Here is a 17,500-nt window from a genome sequence, read left to right as displayed (position 1 = left end):
ATTCAAAAAAAAAAAAAAAAAAAAAAAAAATATACGGAGATTATGAATGGCTCGGCATTACGTAACTGGTAGCAGCAATTTATGAGTGATACATTTTAGGAAAACCGGCCGATTTACAGCTCTTGCCCGGGAGTTCCGAGAAGAGTAATTACATTATTCAAACAGAAGAAGCCGTAAACGAAAATTATGTTCTTAAATTTTTCTCAAAGTGGATTACTTCATGATTCATTTGATTCTTTTATTATTATGAGTTTTTGTTAATAACAATTTTATCATAAGCACCTGCATGGAAATTAGCAGAAAAGGAAAAGTATCTACAGTAATAAATAAATCTCCATTTACCGTAGGTCTGAAACCCCTTGGAGGTCTAGTAAAGTAAAGTAAGAAAAAAGAGGGGAGGGCAAGTACAGGAAAACGGAATGTGTATGAAAGTGTTCAAGCTTGACTGTAGAGGGGACAATGCAAGAGATTTAGGTAAACATCTGTTTCATGCCAGACCTACGAACTTACAATAGCAGTAACCTTGTCAAATTGTTTGGTTATATGGATATAAGTACCGAACTAATTGTCCGAATACAACTGTGTACATTTAAAATCTGCATCGGTGCAATTATATATTTTTACTAAGTTCTTCTAATTAATGGTTATATGTATATATATAGTAGAAGGTTGGGTTAAGAAAGCAGTAGTTTCTGGAAAAGATATTTCCAATTGCCAACGTTTCTTAATCAGCAGGATTACTTCATCCACGGCTAAAAATGAAATACAAGTATTCACATTAAAACAGTCTAAGAATCTAATGAAATAGAAAGTATATTATCAAAATTAGCATATAAAACCATTTAAAATTGTTACAAGTAAAAAAGGTTAGGATATGAAAATATTAATAGAATTATAGTATTAATGTGAAACAAACCTCACGGTAGAAAAATATGGAACTGAGTACCATAAACGGGAACAAATTAGAAAAAATAGATTCAAAACACAATTCAGTATTGTTTAATCATCATTAAGGCCAGAATGGGTCGGTGTTACTTTTGCATATTATTGCATGATTTCGAATATTTGAATGTTATGGTCTAGATAGTCTATAACCTGTTCGAGAACTCACACCTTTATGGGAATTAATTCCAACTTTCACCAGAGGACATAAAGAAACTCAATCGATCTTTAAGATCAGAATATGACACAAGAGCTCCAACAGAGAAAATAGCCCAGTGAGGAAAGAAAATAGGAAAATAAAATATAACGGAAGTAATGAACAATTAAAATATTTTAAGAACAGTAACAACATTGAAATAATTCTTTTGTATATAAAGTATAAAAAAAGGAAGGGAAATAATAAAAATGGTGTGCCCGAGTGTACCCCCAAGCAAGAGAACTCTAACCCAATGGTACAAAGGCTATGGCACTAGCCAACACTAGAGAACAATAGTTTGATTTTTGAGTGTCCTTCTCCTAAAAGAGCTGCTTACCATAGCTAAAGAGTCTCGTCTTCCCTTACCAAGAGGAAAGTAGCCACTGAACAATTACAGTGCAGTAGTTAACCCCGTAATCGAAGAAGAATTATTTGGTAATCACAGTTGTCTTACATATGAGGACAGAAGAGAATATGTAAAGAGTAAGCCAGACAATTCGATGTAAGAGTAGGGAAAGGAAAACTGAGCTGTAACCAGAGAGAGGGATCCAATGTTGTGCTGTCTGTCCAGTCAAAGGAGCCAATAACTCTCTAGCAGTAGTATCTTAAAGGGTGGCTGGTGCCCAGGCCAACCTACTACCATAGCTTGATTTTTATATGTAATTTCAGGCAGTTTGATTTCCAATTTTACTTAACCTAGCCATTGTCTGATTTGCTTTTTTTTCAATCTTTCATTAAACTCAAATTCTAAAGATTCTGTATCAGAGATCATAGTTCCTAGATATTTAAATGATTCCATCTAATTAATCCTTTCTCCTTCCAATGATATTTCATCTTCCATTGCATATTCTGTTCTCATCATCTCTCTCTTTCTTCTATATATCTTGAGCCCAACCTCATGTTATATTTCACGCATTTTGACAAGCAAGCTTTGCAAGTCCTATGTTGTTCTGCTAATAGAGACAGCGTCATCAGCATACTCTAGGTCAGCTAATTTCTTGTTAACAATCCAGTCCAATCCTTCTCCACCATCCCAAACTGTTCTATGCATTACAAAATCCATGAGGAGGATAAACAACATAGGTGATAACACATTCCCTTGGAGTACTCCGCTGTTCACTGGAAATTCGTTTGATAGGACTCCACTATCATTACTTTGCACTTGCTATGCTCATGAACAGACTTAATCAAATTTACATATTTGAGAGAAACTCCATAATAACGCATTTGTCCACAAATGCCATCAAAAGTGGACTTCTATATTCTACACATTGCGATACCACATGTCTTAAAATGAAAACTTGGTCAGTACAATTCCTACCTTTTCTAAATCCTGCCTGTTCATCTCTCAGTTTTTCGTCAATCGTTCTCTCTAGTCTCTTTAGAATGAGTATACTAAATATTTTCATGACAACTGACGTAAATGTGATGCCTCTGTAATTATTGCAATCAGTCAGATCCCATTTTTTTGCCATTTTCACCAATACTCCTAGTTCTCATTCATCAAGTTTTACCTCTTCACGCCACATTCTACAAAATAGTCTTGTAAGTATGCTGGGAGTCACTTCATTTTCAGTCAATATCATCTCAGCAGTTATTCCATCATATCCAGGGATTTTCCATCCCTTGAGTGTTTTAATGATAGCTTCGACGTCAAACACTGAATACATTCCTGGGCACATCGAGGTTTTCATCAGCTTCAGATATATCAATCAAATCATTACCTTCATATTTCTATTCTTGACTTCACTAAAGTGTTCCATTTAACATTGACTTTCTTCATCTACTGTTGTTATAACAGACCCCTCTCTCTTTTTAATGGGTATATGCTTCTTCTTCTTTGCCCCAGTAAGCAGTAGGTTGGTCAAGGCACCAGCCACCCATTAAGATACTACTGCTGGAGAGCTATTGGATCCTTTGACTGGCCAGACGGTGTTACATTGGATCCCTCTCTCTAGGTACGGCTCATTTTTACTTTGTCTACACATACACCGAATAGTCTGACCTATTCTTTACACATTCTCGTTTTTCCTCATACACTTGTCAACACTGAGATTCCAAACAATTCTTCTTCGCTCAAGGGGCTGATTACTGTACTTTAATTGTTCAGTGGCTACCTTACTCTTGGTAAGGGTAGAAGAGACTATAGTTATGGTAAGCAACTCTTCTAGGAGATGGACACTCCAAAATCAAACCATTGTTCTCTATTCTTGGGTAGTGCCATAGCCTCTGTGCCATGGTCTTCCACTGCCTTGGGTTAGAGTACTCATGCCTGAGGAACACGGGTACATTCTATCTTATTTTTTTCTTCTTGTTTTCTTTTTTTTGAAATGGTGTGTTGGGCAGGCATAATAATAGGGTCATGGATGGTTGGTTGTTTATCAAGAGGTTGCCTTTCCCTTGTCTACCATCCTTACTGTCCTCCCTTCAGTTGAAGTGGCTATCCTGGAGGGTATTTAGCCTTACGTGATATATTGGCCCGTTTTCCAACTTTTTTTTCTTTAGTCTATGAGTTTGATCAATCACTTTATTTATATTTCTCTGCATATTGTTTCTTGTTAATTTAGTATGTATGTATGATGTATCTTTTTTATTACCATTAACTTTTATGCATTGAGCGAAATCTGGGACCAGTACGTCCTAGATTTCGTCAATGTTATCTACTGTATGCAATATTCGTGGTCTTCATGCAAGTATTCAAGACCTTACAGTTGCGCCCTAGGCAGTATGATATTCTTTTACACTCAGAAACTTTGGTTTCTAATATGAGGCACTCATGTGAACTCCTTATAACTGGAATTTATGAAGCGAATAATTTCTAAACGGGATGCCATTCATAGGGCTAGGGGAATGGCGGCGTATGTTAGGACCAAGTACCCTCTTTCTCAGGAGTTCTGCTATGCATGGGGATGTCATGATATTCAGATAATTAAAGTTTGTGGCAGGCATAACAAATTCTATTTGTGTTCGATCTACTTGAATCTATACATGGATGAGTTGATTGTCTTCTTACCATCATGGCTAAGATACAAGAAGATGATAGAAAGGCCTCTTTTGTCTTTGTTGGTGATTTCAATGCTCAACATTAGGAGTTGTTAAGTTCTGTTTCTCATTCCGATCGCCATGGCTTAAGAGCTTTAGACTTTGCCTCTGAATCAGTCTGTGAGCCAGTCATAAGTGAAGCTACTCATAGGTCTGTTAACTGCTTAAACCTCGTATGCACTTGACTTCCCTGGTGTTATAACAAGTAAGGTTGCTTCTCCAGTTGGGACATATGATCATGCCCTGATTTCATTAGCAGTGAAAACTGGGCAGCTTGTCCCTGATGTATCATACTCATGCAAGATTTATATGAAATCTTAAGCAGACTGGAATTGGATTTTGAGTGATCTTTTGTGCTTGAATTGGTCCCAGTTATATAGTAGTGTTGATCCTTTTATCCCTTTGAATGAGAATCTAGTCAGCATAATTGATAGGTGTATCCCTTCCAGTATGCTAAGGTATCGAGTGTAGGACAAACCCTGGTGCAATGATGATTGTAGACGTGCTCATTTGGCGAAGCAGAAGGCCAATCATCTTTGGAAGGGTAACAGATGTGATTCGACTTGAAATAACTATACTCAGCTTAGAGCTTTTGCTCAGAGAGTTATGCTTCAACTGAAAAGGAATACAATTTAACCATAAAAGAAACCCTTTCTGATACAACCCAGGAACAGAAGTGGTGGACTCACCCTTAAATCTGCACTCCTTGTTGTAGATGCAACTGTTCCTCCTTTACTTAAATCATATAGCTCTCTCACTCACTGTCCAAAGGAAAAGGCAACCTTTATGGAAGATGTGTTTGACAGTAAGCAAAGTAATGAGAAAATCGATTTTCCTTACTCCTGTTTTCCTGAGGCTAAACTAACTAGTTTAGCTTTTCGATCTCATGAAATTAAAGCTCCTTGATGGACTTTGATGCTTATGGAGGTGTAGACCCATATGCTATTTTTCCCTTGTTTTATTATAAAGACCAGATTTCTTAACTTCAAAGTTATCTGTTATTTTGCGCAAGTTAGCAAAAAAAAAAAAAAAAAAATCTTGTAGCACTTGTTGGAGAACTGATAATGTTACTCCACTATGTAAATATGTTTTTGGTAGCTCAAGTCCAACTGATTACCACCCAATTTCCATAAATCCCGTATTAACTAAAGTTTTTTAACCTCTATTGGCAAAACATCTTAATAGGTTTGCTTAAGGTAATCATCTGTTCCCTAGTTTGCAATTAGGTTTTCGTAAAGGTCTTGATGCCCTTCTTACAATCTCCAATGTTGTACAGAAATCCGTTTATTGTGGTCAGGAATTTCGAATGATTTGCCTCAATGATTTTAGTGCGGCCTTTGACCGTGTTAATCATGAGGCCCTTGTTTTCAAACTCAAACAGTTGGAGTGGTCTCTGAATTTTTAAGTAATAGATCAGTCATTCCTTGTTTTTCATTTGACTTCCCTATCAGTATTGGAATACTTGGCATGCTCTACCTTGTAATTTTCAGTACTTCCCCGAAAACTTTCAACAGTTAATTTCTGTCTTTGTCTCCTTTTCATGGTATCGCTTTGTCTCTTTTTTTTTGTAGTATCTCAATTGTCTCATTTGTAAAGTATCCTGATTATATATATATATATATATATATATATATATATATATATATATATATATATATATATATATATATATATATATATATATATTTTTTATATATATATATATATATATATATATATATATATATATATATATATATGATATATATAGAGTATTACATTTCACAGTTATGTCTACAGCATATAACTAGAATACGCCCATAGACCCAAGAAAATGTCATTAAAAGACCACTTGGCCTACGTATGAGAAGACCTTCCACTGCTGCTAATTGCTTAATTACGAAGTTTCCCAAAGTACTTTGTAGGACAAATCCCAGCCATTGATTAAATTTACGTTTGCCGTATGGCTCAGAAAGTAATGTTGCCTTTGCCCTTAAACCTTAGACCTTTTGTCTTTGTTACATTTGATTATTAAATATGTTTATCGCGTGGCTTTGCTATTTTAAATGTTTTAATCAGCTTTTCATTCATTTTTATACCTGAATTTTATATCATCATAAATTAATTGATTGTCATGAAGAAATTCCGTGAAGTTTGCTGGATCATCTAGCTAATGAATTGATGATACACATTTCCTGTATTTCAACCTACAGTGTAGTACTGATTTCGAGACGTTCCAGCTTTTACTTACTGTTTGATCCCGTGCAGCTCTTTCCGGCTGCAATCCCATGCTTAGTCTTCGTTGTATTTATATTTCACTCTGTGGGAGGGAAATATATTGTTTTTCATGATGTTTTTCCTCCTCTTGCTGCCAAATCTTCAAATCGATTCATCACGGTCATTTCTGAGCCAAAAGGCCTGAAATTTGGCACAAAGGTGGAATGGCTAAATACCCAGGTGCGTTTTACTTTTTCATACATACCTTTAACTTTTTATTTTTTTATTTTTTGCCATTTTCTGACGAAAATATATATTTTTGTCTCCTGTGCCCTGGTATTATAACCGAATGGCCTTAAATTTGGTAAGGAGGTGCCGTGTTTATATATCAATATGAAGTCATCAGCATTTTCAGAAGGGTGAATTTTGCAATTTTTTACATTTTTAGACCAAAATATACATTTTCGGCTCTATTGTCCTAATATTTACACCATAACCAGCAATTTCTTATGTGTATACCTTGGATATATGTCCACAGGATGTGAGTCATGGTTTTCGTATACATCACTTCAAAATGATTAATTTTAGTAATTTTCGGTAGATTTTTTTACCTAAACATTTTTGGATTTTTGCCTCATATTGCCTGGTATTTAACCCATATGACCTGAAATCTGGTATAGAAATGCCTATAATATATGCCTACAGAACGTCATTCACAATTTTGCATACGCCACTTCAAAATGATTTCTTGTAAATCGATCGGGGATCCATTTCTGGAAAAGAAAGAAAGATGGGGCCAAATAGGCTGTATTTGATTGGAAAATTTGACCTTTCTAGTCTTATCTACTGTGATTCTGTTATTAATTTTTGTCCTCTTTAGAATTAACTGCGATATTTTTGTGTGCTCTTTATTTTCGAGCTCAGGAATAAAAATATCCTAGATTTTTATTCCGCTATAGCGGTCTACTGCATTATTTACATTTTTTTTTTTTATATAGACACAATTTCCAAGCAATAATTTTATTGCTTTAACCCCCTTGGTTTAGCATATTGTTTCCTGTATTCTTCAACATTTGTGTAATTCAATTTTATTGCAGTAGTTCCTTGCTTATGTTTAATTGTAACTTTTTTTTTTCTTATTATCCTAAAACTAGAACAAAATTACTTACACAAAGCAGTTTCTATTTTTACCTCTATTCTATAACTTTTATATGTATTCTTTCGTTAGCTTATTTTTTATTCTTTACTAGATATTGTGTGAGAATGGTAATTTGCTAGAAAAATAGGCTAATGAAACTACGGTTTAAATACTTTATTTCCTAAACTTTCTATAGTTTTCAAGTGTATCTACAGTAGCTATGTATATAGTACCAACTTCTGTATTGTGTCTCGTGGGTCTATTGGTAGCGCCTTTTGACTTTCATTTGATGAGTCGTGGGATCGATCCCATTGTGATTTTGTGTTTATTTCCGTTGTTATTATTACTTTTTTCTAAAGAAATGGGTTAACCGCCATTTGGTTGAAAGTAAGATATCTAGCTAGGATAATATATAGAATTTAAGTGAGGAAAAGTGAATCATGGAAGGAAAATTAAGGAAGACCGATTTGCTAATATCTGACCAGACTTTCTTAAGGTTATGGAACTTAGATTTTTTTTTTTTTTTTAATGGTCAGATTTTAGCATAAGTTTTCTTTTTCATTATATAATGCACCTTTGTAATCGGTAGGTTAGATAGAAAAAATATCTTGGTCACTCATATCTCTAGCGTTTGGTTTTGCCCCACTCTTCATTAGTAACATAATTTACTTCTTACACTTTGAACCATTTTTCCCTCCTCTCAGTTAGGTTTGTTTGGAGGCGTAGCAACCGCACCCCAAAGAATAGTTTTTAGAAACTCTACAGACTGAGGGACTGTGTGTGCCAATGGGTCCCGAGCCAACGTCGGTGCAAGTTATCCTAGCTATAAAGGCTATTAAAATTAAAACTTAACAGTAATGAAGAGGCCTTGAAAATGTGTAATTGATAAACTGCCGTAAATCTCGATTGAAAATGACAAATCAATTTCATGGAAATCCTTTGTTAAACAAGGATATTTACCTCCAACTTTGGTAGGTTATGATTTCGCCCGTTTGTCTGTTTGTTTGTAAACAACTTCCTGGGCACAATTTTACTCATAGATTAGTGAAACTTTAGGGAATTAATTTTTATGTTCAGACGTGGAAGTGATTCAGTTTTGAAATTCCTTGGTCAAGGTCCTGCAAAGGGTAGACCAAATTAAAACTAACCTTAACCCCAACTCCGCACATGGTTATCACACAAACTTCAAATACGTCTACGGTCTGAATTTATTCTGGGAAAGGTAAGTGGATTTCGAGAAATAAGCTGCCGTGGTGGAGGTCTGCACTCTGAGTGCTTTTCTAGTATGCAAATATTTTGATGGTTAATGTTTCCATAGCTTCGTTCTGTTAGAGATGCTATCTTGCTGTAAGTTATCCCAATTAATGTCAAAGATACGCAGTCATACTTTCGGTTATAGCGAAGGATATAAATTATGAGATATTCTTCAAGATAAACGAGGAAAGGGGATGAAAACAAGACAGTGAAAGGGGGTTTGTATATTGGCACTGTCCTATCCTATACATTTGCAGGTTTTTTTTATACATCCATCAGGAGTGTAGATGGCCCGATGATATAATCCCTTCCTTGGGACCAAATCCTTTGATCGTTGTGTCCAAAATCCCGTAAAATCCCGACAGGTATTTGAAATTCAAATGAAGGCTAGACTCGCAGCCCATATATCTTCTGAAAGCACGAAGAATCCCCCTAAAAATCTTTGAAATACTGCAGTAAGGTGAATAACATTTATGTATAATGTATTTTTTTTCTCTACGTTAAATGAACGTCACAGTTATTGATGTGAATTTCCGAAGTCAGCTACGAATTTAGGTTATTGAATCGATTTTTTTCTGATCATAATTGGAAAAACTCGTGTTTTGGTTAGCACAGCAAAATTACTATTTTCAGACCAACAGGATGAGGGAGTAAAAAGTAAAAATGTAAGTCTGAAGGGAATAATTGCATATAACCCATTTTTTCCACACACATTCTCGTCTAAATAGATTTTTTCTTTTTCATGTCAGAAGCCATACATGAATTTGTTGATATTATTAATGAATGTTCTACAGGTTTTAATTGACGATGTAAAAATAGAAGTAGAATGGGTACTCGATAGAGTGCATACCTTCGCAAAGCACATAAGAGGATAGTTAATTGAATTGTGCACTTTTTGGCACTAGTTTCATGCAAATCGGCTAAATATTTATCACGACATATGAAGAAGACCTTTTTGACCGCTTTGTGACCTTGACCTTAACCATTGACCCAATCACTCTCAAAATCTAATCAAATTGTCCTTGGATCATAGCCAATCATTCCACTAAATTTTACGAGGTTCGCCCACTATATAGCAAAAAGACAATTTGACTTTTTTGTGACCTTGACCTTGAATATGTTGTATATCACAAGATAGACAATTGAATTATGCACATTTTGGCTTTAGTTTCATGCAAATTGGATAAGAACTGACCACGATATAGCAAAAAGACGTTTTCGACCTTTTCGTTACTTTGACATTTATCCCAATCACTCCCAAAACCTGATCAAATTGTCTTTGGATCATGGCCAATCATCCCACCAAATTACATGAGATTTGTTCAAATAATTTTTGAGTTATGCGAATCACGAACACACAGACCGACATACAAAATACATGCCTATCGAAACATAACCTTCGCAGCAACGAAGATGGCGAAGTTTAGGATGATTAATTTACTAGGTATCCATCCCTCTTCACGATATAATTTAATTTATTACTACTACTGTTAGTATACTGATTAATGTATATTCTTAACCATTATTTTTCTATTGTTTTGACTCAAGCCTAAAATTTTTTTTTCTTTTTAATGGTCACTGTTAAGTAATCTTTATCTCTTATTTTTTTCCAGAACAGGATTCCGGCTTTCCTGCCCATCTTAGCATGGTTTGGATGCTTTAACCTTCAAGCGAAGCTACTAATTTAAAAGGTATCATTATATTTTTAACTTTATGCGCATGCCCGTACACACATATTCTATGAATATGTAAAAACATTCAATATAAGGTTCGTCTTGTTTCTGACATCTCTGGTCCGTTTCCGGGGATGTTCTCAAAGCGTTGTCACATAAGCACGTTTCCAAAAATCTTTTCTCATTGGCAGCCCAGCTTTGTACCAATTTCATGGATAATCGAAACTGAAAGTCCGTTACATTGATAACCCCCAAATGGAGTTCTTAGATATATTTATTCATACCACAATGTTAATTGAATGGGTTCAAGAAGATGATGTCATTAACACCACGTTTGCATTGTTCAGCAATAAGTAAATAAGTCATTAGTTTCTTTTCCTTGTTACTCTTGACAATCATGTAATATAATTCAACACAGGAAGCATTTAAACTTTAAAATGTCCTCTTGAACCCAGATATTACATCAAACTGGCATGGAAGGTTTATTCCAAACCTTCTTTTAAAAATCCTTTTTATGACAGTTTTAACATGAAATTTAGCTTTTATATCAGTTGAGGGGCCTAGGCTTGTAATAGCCTACATGAAAGAGACCCGTCTGAAAATTCAAGATGACGTTACCATAATAATTTTTAACATTGACAGGATAATTATTATTATTATTATTATTATTATTATTATTATTATTATTATTATTATTATTATTATTATTACTGGTTGGAAAATCAGCATGTTATCATAAGTCCAAAGGCTCTAACAAGGAAAATATGCCCAGTGAGGAAAGGAAATAAGGAGATAAAATAAACTACAAGAGAAGTAATTAAGACTTGAGATAAAATATTTTGGGAACAGTAACAACATTAAAATAAATCTTTCATATATACACTATAAAATCTTTGAAAAAAACTAGAGGAAGAGAAATTATATAGAATAGAGTGGCCGAGTGAACCCTCAAACAAGAAAACTCTACCCCAAGACAGTGAAAGACCATGATACAGAGGCTAGGGTACTATCCAAAACTAGAGAACAATGGTTTGATTTTGAAGTGTCCTTCTAGAAGAGCTGCTTGCCCTATCGGTAGCTAAAGAGTGATCTGGTCTTTTGAATATTCATGCATGAGTTAAATTTTCATTACCAATATTAATGATGCTATTATCATTTTTAATCATTATATTGATGTTAAGTGGGTATCCATGTTATTCAGTTTCATGATAATTTCTGGTCGTCTTCTGTTTTATTGTATTCAATTAGATCTAGAAGGCTCTTGCTGGCATATCGTTTTGTCTTCTGGTATTTTGCTTGGAAAATATCCATTGATTTTTTGTCACACGTCACCGTCCGTTCTTTTTGTCTTTTCATTTTATGTCATTTCCCTTTCCCGCGTGAGACTTAGTAATGATTTCGCACGGTGAAACGTCCATTACATTTTTTTTTTCTATATCAGTCATTTTTTATATTTTCCTTTCACGTTATTGGCGAGATACCCAGTGGTCTTTTTCGATATCTCACACGATATACTTTTCGTAAGTGCGATCTGGCTTAGTATTGGGAGTTTGTAGGTTTTTGTTTCCCATCTTTGCTTTGCAAAGTTTATTTAGATATCTCTTGATATGGATATGGTTATCCGTTAATTTCTCGCTGTCTCTCGCGCGTCTTAATATTTTTACGTCTACAACTCATTCCTCCCACAATTGCAATATTGATAAGAAAGAATAGAACGTAACATTTTACTCATCTAAAAAAGGATAAGGCGGCGATTTATTGATGTTAATCGAGGAATTCTTTCATGGCTTTGATGAATTCTCGCTTGTAAATACAATCACTTGTTTCCTACTTCCCTCTTGTCGATAAACTCGGATTTTTAAACAAGGGGAAGCATTCGTTTACTGAGTATCTTTATATCTGACTTGGATTTATCACAATTTAATCCTAAAGCTTATTTCCAACTGAAATTTAAAATGTAAAATATTTCCCAGAACTAATATGTAACTTTATACAACGATACAAATAAATTTATAATTTAATACGATATTCAGAACTGAGTCTCCAGGATTTTGAGATCTCATCCTCCCCTGTTGTTCCCCTTCAAAAAATGAATTTTCTTTTTAATATACAGTACATAAGCACAGTGATTTCGATTTCGTACACACGCAGTCACACTTGTGTAAAGTTATGCTTATGGTCTTGTAAGTGGCAAGAGAGACCAAATGATTAGTTTAGATAAGTCCATAGTTGACAGTCAATTGGGCGGACATCAGTTGGAAAGTAATGAAAAAAAGTTTGACACATCAGGCTTTAATTACTTCAGCAACTGCATCCTAAATTAGAATGCAAATCTCGAATGTTCCATTCATGTTATGCACCCTGTTTCTGACTAAATGTTCTAGTTTTGCAGTTGCAAAACCCTCCGTGATTAAGAGAGAGAGAGAGAGAGAGAGAGAGAGAGAGAGAGAGAGAGAGAGAGAGAGAGAGAGAGAGAGAGAGACGTGACTGGTTAACATGACTCTGTTTTCTATTTCACATTAAGCATATATACGTATACCATGTTCCTACTTCATTTTGCAATTAAGTTTTTAATCAAGAAATAAAAATGTCACCTAAATTTGACACAGCTCTTGCTCCAGGGCAAAAAATCGCTGAATCTACTTATTGCAGCATTTTTTTTACTTATAATTAAAGACATTGGCAACTTTATTTTGGTATCAAACTATGGAAAGGCGTTTGGGGTAAGGTGTTGGTGTTATTTTTTTCTTTTTCAATGACTTTTTACTTCATTAGACTAAAGAGATTCCAAATATACTTCGATGGGTACGGACATCTTGATGATTTTTGCAATCAAATATGCCTACATGTGTATTCCTGTATCGAATATTTATTCACATTTTAGTGAGGTAAAGAAATCTAATTTAATGAATTGATTTCTTATATCTATTGGAGGTTCTCGTCGGAGCAGCCCTTCATATTTTATAAACGTTAAAATCATATAATTTTAGGGATAATTTTCTTACTTGCCTACTTCACAGCAATGAGGTCTTAATATATCCCGATTTTTCCCTTAATTACCTGGGCGCTCTTACATGCCTTCACCATATCTACAGCTTTTCTTGCATTCTGGCCCTAATCGTTTTTTCACCATATTTCCAAACCGTCCCAGTGTTCGATTTTCTTCTTTTTCAACCTCTTGTCTTGACATCTCTCTCAAGGTCTTGTGGTCTTCAGTCTCATTAATTTTCACAATTTATGTAAGACGTCCGCGGACTTTTTTGTCTCATTATATGAGAAACGGGGTTGTCTCTTGATTTGGAGGGTGGACCTAATTTTCCCTTCTCTGTGTTCCTTTGCTGTGATGCTTAGACAATACGAAAGCCGGGTTGCCCATGCCATCGACCTTGTATTAGTGAGGCCTGGTACACGTCAGGCTACTTTGTTTTCGTTGTTTGTGAGCTGACATTCCTGATGTATTTCTGAAAGACAAGACGTACAGTACAGTATGTTTTACTTCATAATTGCTATTCGTGTCATTTATTCCAGACCAATAATTTGGTATTGAATGGAGCGATAAGTTACCTATTGGTTGCCAGTTAGGTCACTGTATATTTGTTTGCAAAATAATCCATAACCGACTTTAAAATGAAAGAAATAAAATTTGATTAAAATGCATTGAGAAACCTTCGCTATATTAGCATTCAACTGTTGATAAAATTAGAATATATTCCATCTAGTTTGAATGATAAATCAAACGATACATCTAAACAGGTTTTTGTCTAATCTTTAGACACGTGAAAAAAGTGTAAACAATCTAATTTGATCACCGAATCGTTGTTTTAAAAGAGAAATCTGAAGTTTTATTCACTATCATTTCTTTATATAGGGAAGAGTATATTTGATTATGTTACTCGCTTTCCGCTATTAAGGAGCGACCATCTATTTATCTGTAGTTAGTTATATAATATATACATATATATATCATTTATAGTTAGTTAAATGCTATATATACATATAATATGTCTACACACACACACACACATATATATATATATATATATATATATATATATATATATATATATTTATATTTATTTATATATATATATATATATATATATATATATATATATATATATATATATATATATATATCACCTTCTCCTACGCCTATTGACGCAGAAAGCCTCGGTTATATTTCGACAGTCGGCTCTTTATTGATTTTTTAAATTAATACTTTTTTATTCATCATCTCCTATTTCACGCTTCATAGTCCTCAGCCATGTAGGCCTGGGTCATCCAACTCTTCTAGTACCTTGTGGAGCCTAGTTAAAAGTTTGATGAAATAACTTGGTGAGTGCAAAAAGCATACCCAAACCATCTCCATCTACCCCTCACTATGATCTCATCCACATACCGTACTCGAGTAATCTCCCTTAAAGTTTCATTTCTAATCCTTTCCTGCCATTCAACTTCTAATATTCGTCTGAGAGCTTTCTTCTCAAATGTTCAAAATTTGATGGATATTGTTTCATTGTCATACCATGACTTATGTCCGTACTGTAACACCGATCTCACTAAACTTTTATATAATCAGATTTTTTTTTTTTTATGCAAATAGGCGATTTGATTCCCAAATTTTACTCAACCTAGTCATTGTCTGATTTACTTTTCCACTCTTTCATTAAACTCTAATTCTAAAGACCCTGTATTAGAGATCATAGTTCTTAAATATTTAAATTATTCTACCTCATCAATAATTTCTCCTTCCAAGGATATTTCATCTTCCATAGCATATTCCGTTCTCATCATCTGTCTTTCTCCTATTTATTTTGAACCTAACCTCCTGTGATATATCATGCATTGTAAATTCTGTGTTACTCTGCTAATTAGGACAGCTTTGACGGAATATTCTAGGTCAGCTAATTTCTTATTACCAATCCAGTCCAACCCTTCTACACCATCCCCAACAATTTTATACATTGTAAAATCCATGAGGATAAACAACACATTCCCTCGGTTTACTATGTTGTTTTATTGAAATTCATTTGATGGGACCACTAACATTAACTTTGCACTTTCTATGTTAATGACTAGACTTAATCAGAATTACATATTTAAGGGGGACTCCATAATAACGCAGAACTCTCAATAAAACTAGCCTTTTTCATAGTCTGCAAATGCCGTCAAAAGTGGATTTCTATCTTCTACATATCGCTTTACAAAATATCTTAAATATATATATATATATATATATATATATATATATATATATATATATATATATATATATATATATATATCATCTCCTCCTGCGCCTATTGACGCAAATGGCCTGGATTAGATTTTGCCTGTCGTCTCTATTTTGAGCATTTAAATCAACACTTCTCCACTCATCATCTACTTCTCGCTTCATAATTCTCAGCCATGTAGGCTGGGGTCTTCCAACTCTTCTAGTGTCTTGTGTATCCCAATTGAATGTGTGTTGAGCTAATCTCTTTTGGGGAGTGCAAAGAGCATGCCCAAACCATCTCCATCTACTCCTCACCATGATCTTATCTAGATATGACACTCTAGTAATCTCCCTTATAGTTTCGTTTCTAATCCTGTCCTGCCATTCAATTCCCAGTATTTTTCTGAGGGCTTTGTTCTCAAATCTACTAAATCTATTGGAGATTGTTTCATTGTCATACCATGACGCATGTCCATACAGTAACAGCGATCTCATGAAACTGATATATAGCCTGATTTTTATACGTAATTCCAGACGATTGGATTTCCAAATTTTACTTAACCTAGCCAGTGTCTGATTTGCTTTTTTCAATCTTTCATTAAACTCCATTTCTAAAGATCCTGTACGAGAGATCATAGTTCCTAGATATTTAAATGATTCCATCTAATTAATCCTTTCTCCTTCCAATAATATTTCATCTTCCATTGCATATTCTGTTCTCATCATCTCTGTCTTTCTTTTATTTTCCTTGAGCCCAACCTCATATCGTATTTCATGCATTCTATATATATATATATATATATATATATATATATATATATATATATATATATATATATATATATATATATATATATATATATAAATTCTATTTACGCATTAAGGGGATATAACGAGCAAGATAAATTTTGTTTAAAGGTGAGAAAAGCATAAGAACGATAAACCTGTTCTGAAGCAAAGTTTTTTTTTATATGATTTATTACAAGAAACTAATATCTTGACAGAGAACTGCTGATTAATAACCATGGAAGGGAAAGTCATAATAAGGGAAATCTTGAGCATTTCCTTTTTTTCTTCTCTTTTCTTTCTTTATCAAAAGTTTCCGCATCACTGAGCCCGATTGCTCTTTCTGTGGCATCACTTTAAGAGGAAGTCGAATTTAGGTTTAGGTGATTGTCGAACTGGAATTCTGCCAAATCCAAAAACTAAGGAAGAAGTTTAATCTCTCTTCGTCTTTTCGTATCGTTAGATTTCCTCTTTTCTTTTTTCTCTGGTGGGGAATAATTGAATATAGTTCTAACAGGCTAAGGAAAATTTCTTTAATGAATCTTGTAGATCTGCAAGTCATTTAAGACCGTTTTTGGGGGAAGTTGGAGATAGGAAGTTTGTCGAAATTTATAATTGGAGTTTAAAGAAAGATTGAAAAAGGCAACTCATCATGGGTAGGGTAAGTAAAAATGGAAAATTAAATCGCCTGAAATTACATATAAAAATCAGACTATATGTCAGTTTATTGAGATCGATGTTACAGTATGGACACGAGTCATGGTACGACAGTGAAACAGTATCCAACCGATTTTGTATATTTCAAAACAAAGCCCTTAGAAGAATATTAGAAGTTAAATGGCACGACAGGATTAGAAATGAAGCTATAAGAGAGATCACTCGAGTGCCATATATTATGTAGATGAGGTCTTGGTGAGGAGTAGATGGAGATGGTTCGGGCATGCTCTTCGCACTCCCCAAGAGAGATTAGCTCACAAAACATTTAACTGGGCTCCGCAAGGCACCAGAAAATTCGAAGACCTAGGCCTACATGTCTGAGGACTATTAAGCGTGAGGTA

The 17,500-nt window shown here is 34.3% G+C and overlaps 1 protein-coding gene across 8 annotated transcripts in view; it reads left to right on the top strand.

The window, feature by feature from the left end:
• LOC137638204 (uncharacterized) overlaps nucleotides 1-17,500 on the top strand; it is a 986,676-nt gene that overhangs the window by 874,866 nt on the left and 94,310 nt on the right. The window lies entirely within an intron of this gene.

This window comes from Palaemon carinicauda, chromosome 3 (assembly GCF_036898095.1).
Source record: "Palaemon carinicauda isolate YSFRI2023 chromosome 3, ASM3689809v2, whole genome shotgun sequence".
Lineage (NCBI taxonomy): Eukaryota > Metazoa > Arthropoda > Malacostraca > Decapoda > Palaemonidae > Palaemon > Palaemon carinicauda.
This window is presented reverse-complemented; position numbering and strand designations above follow the sequence as displayed.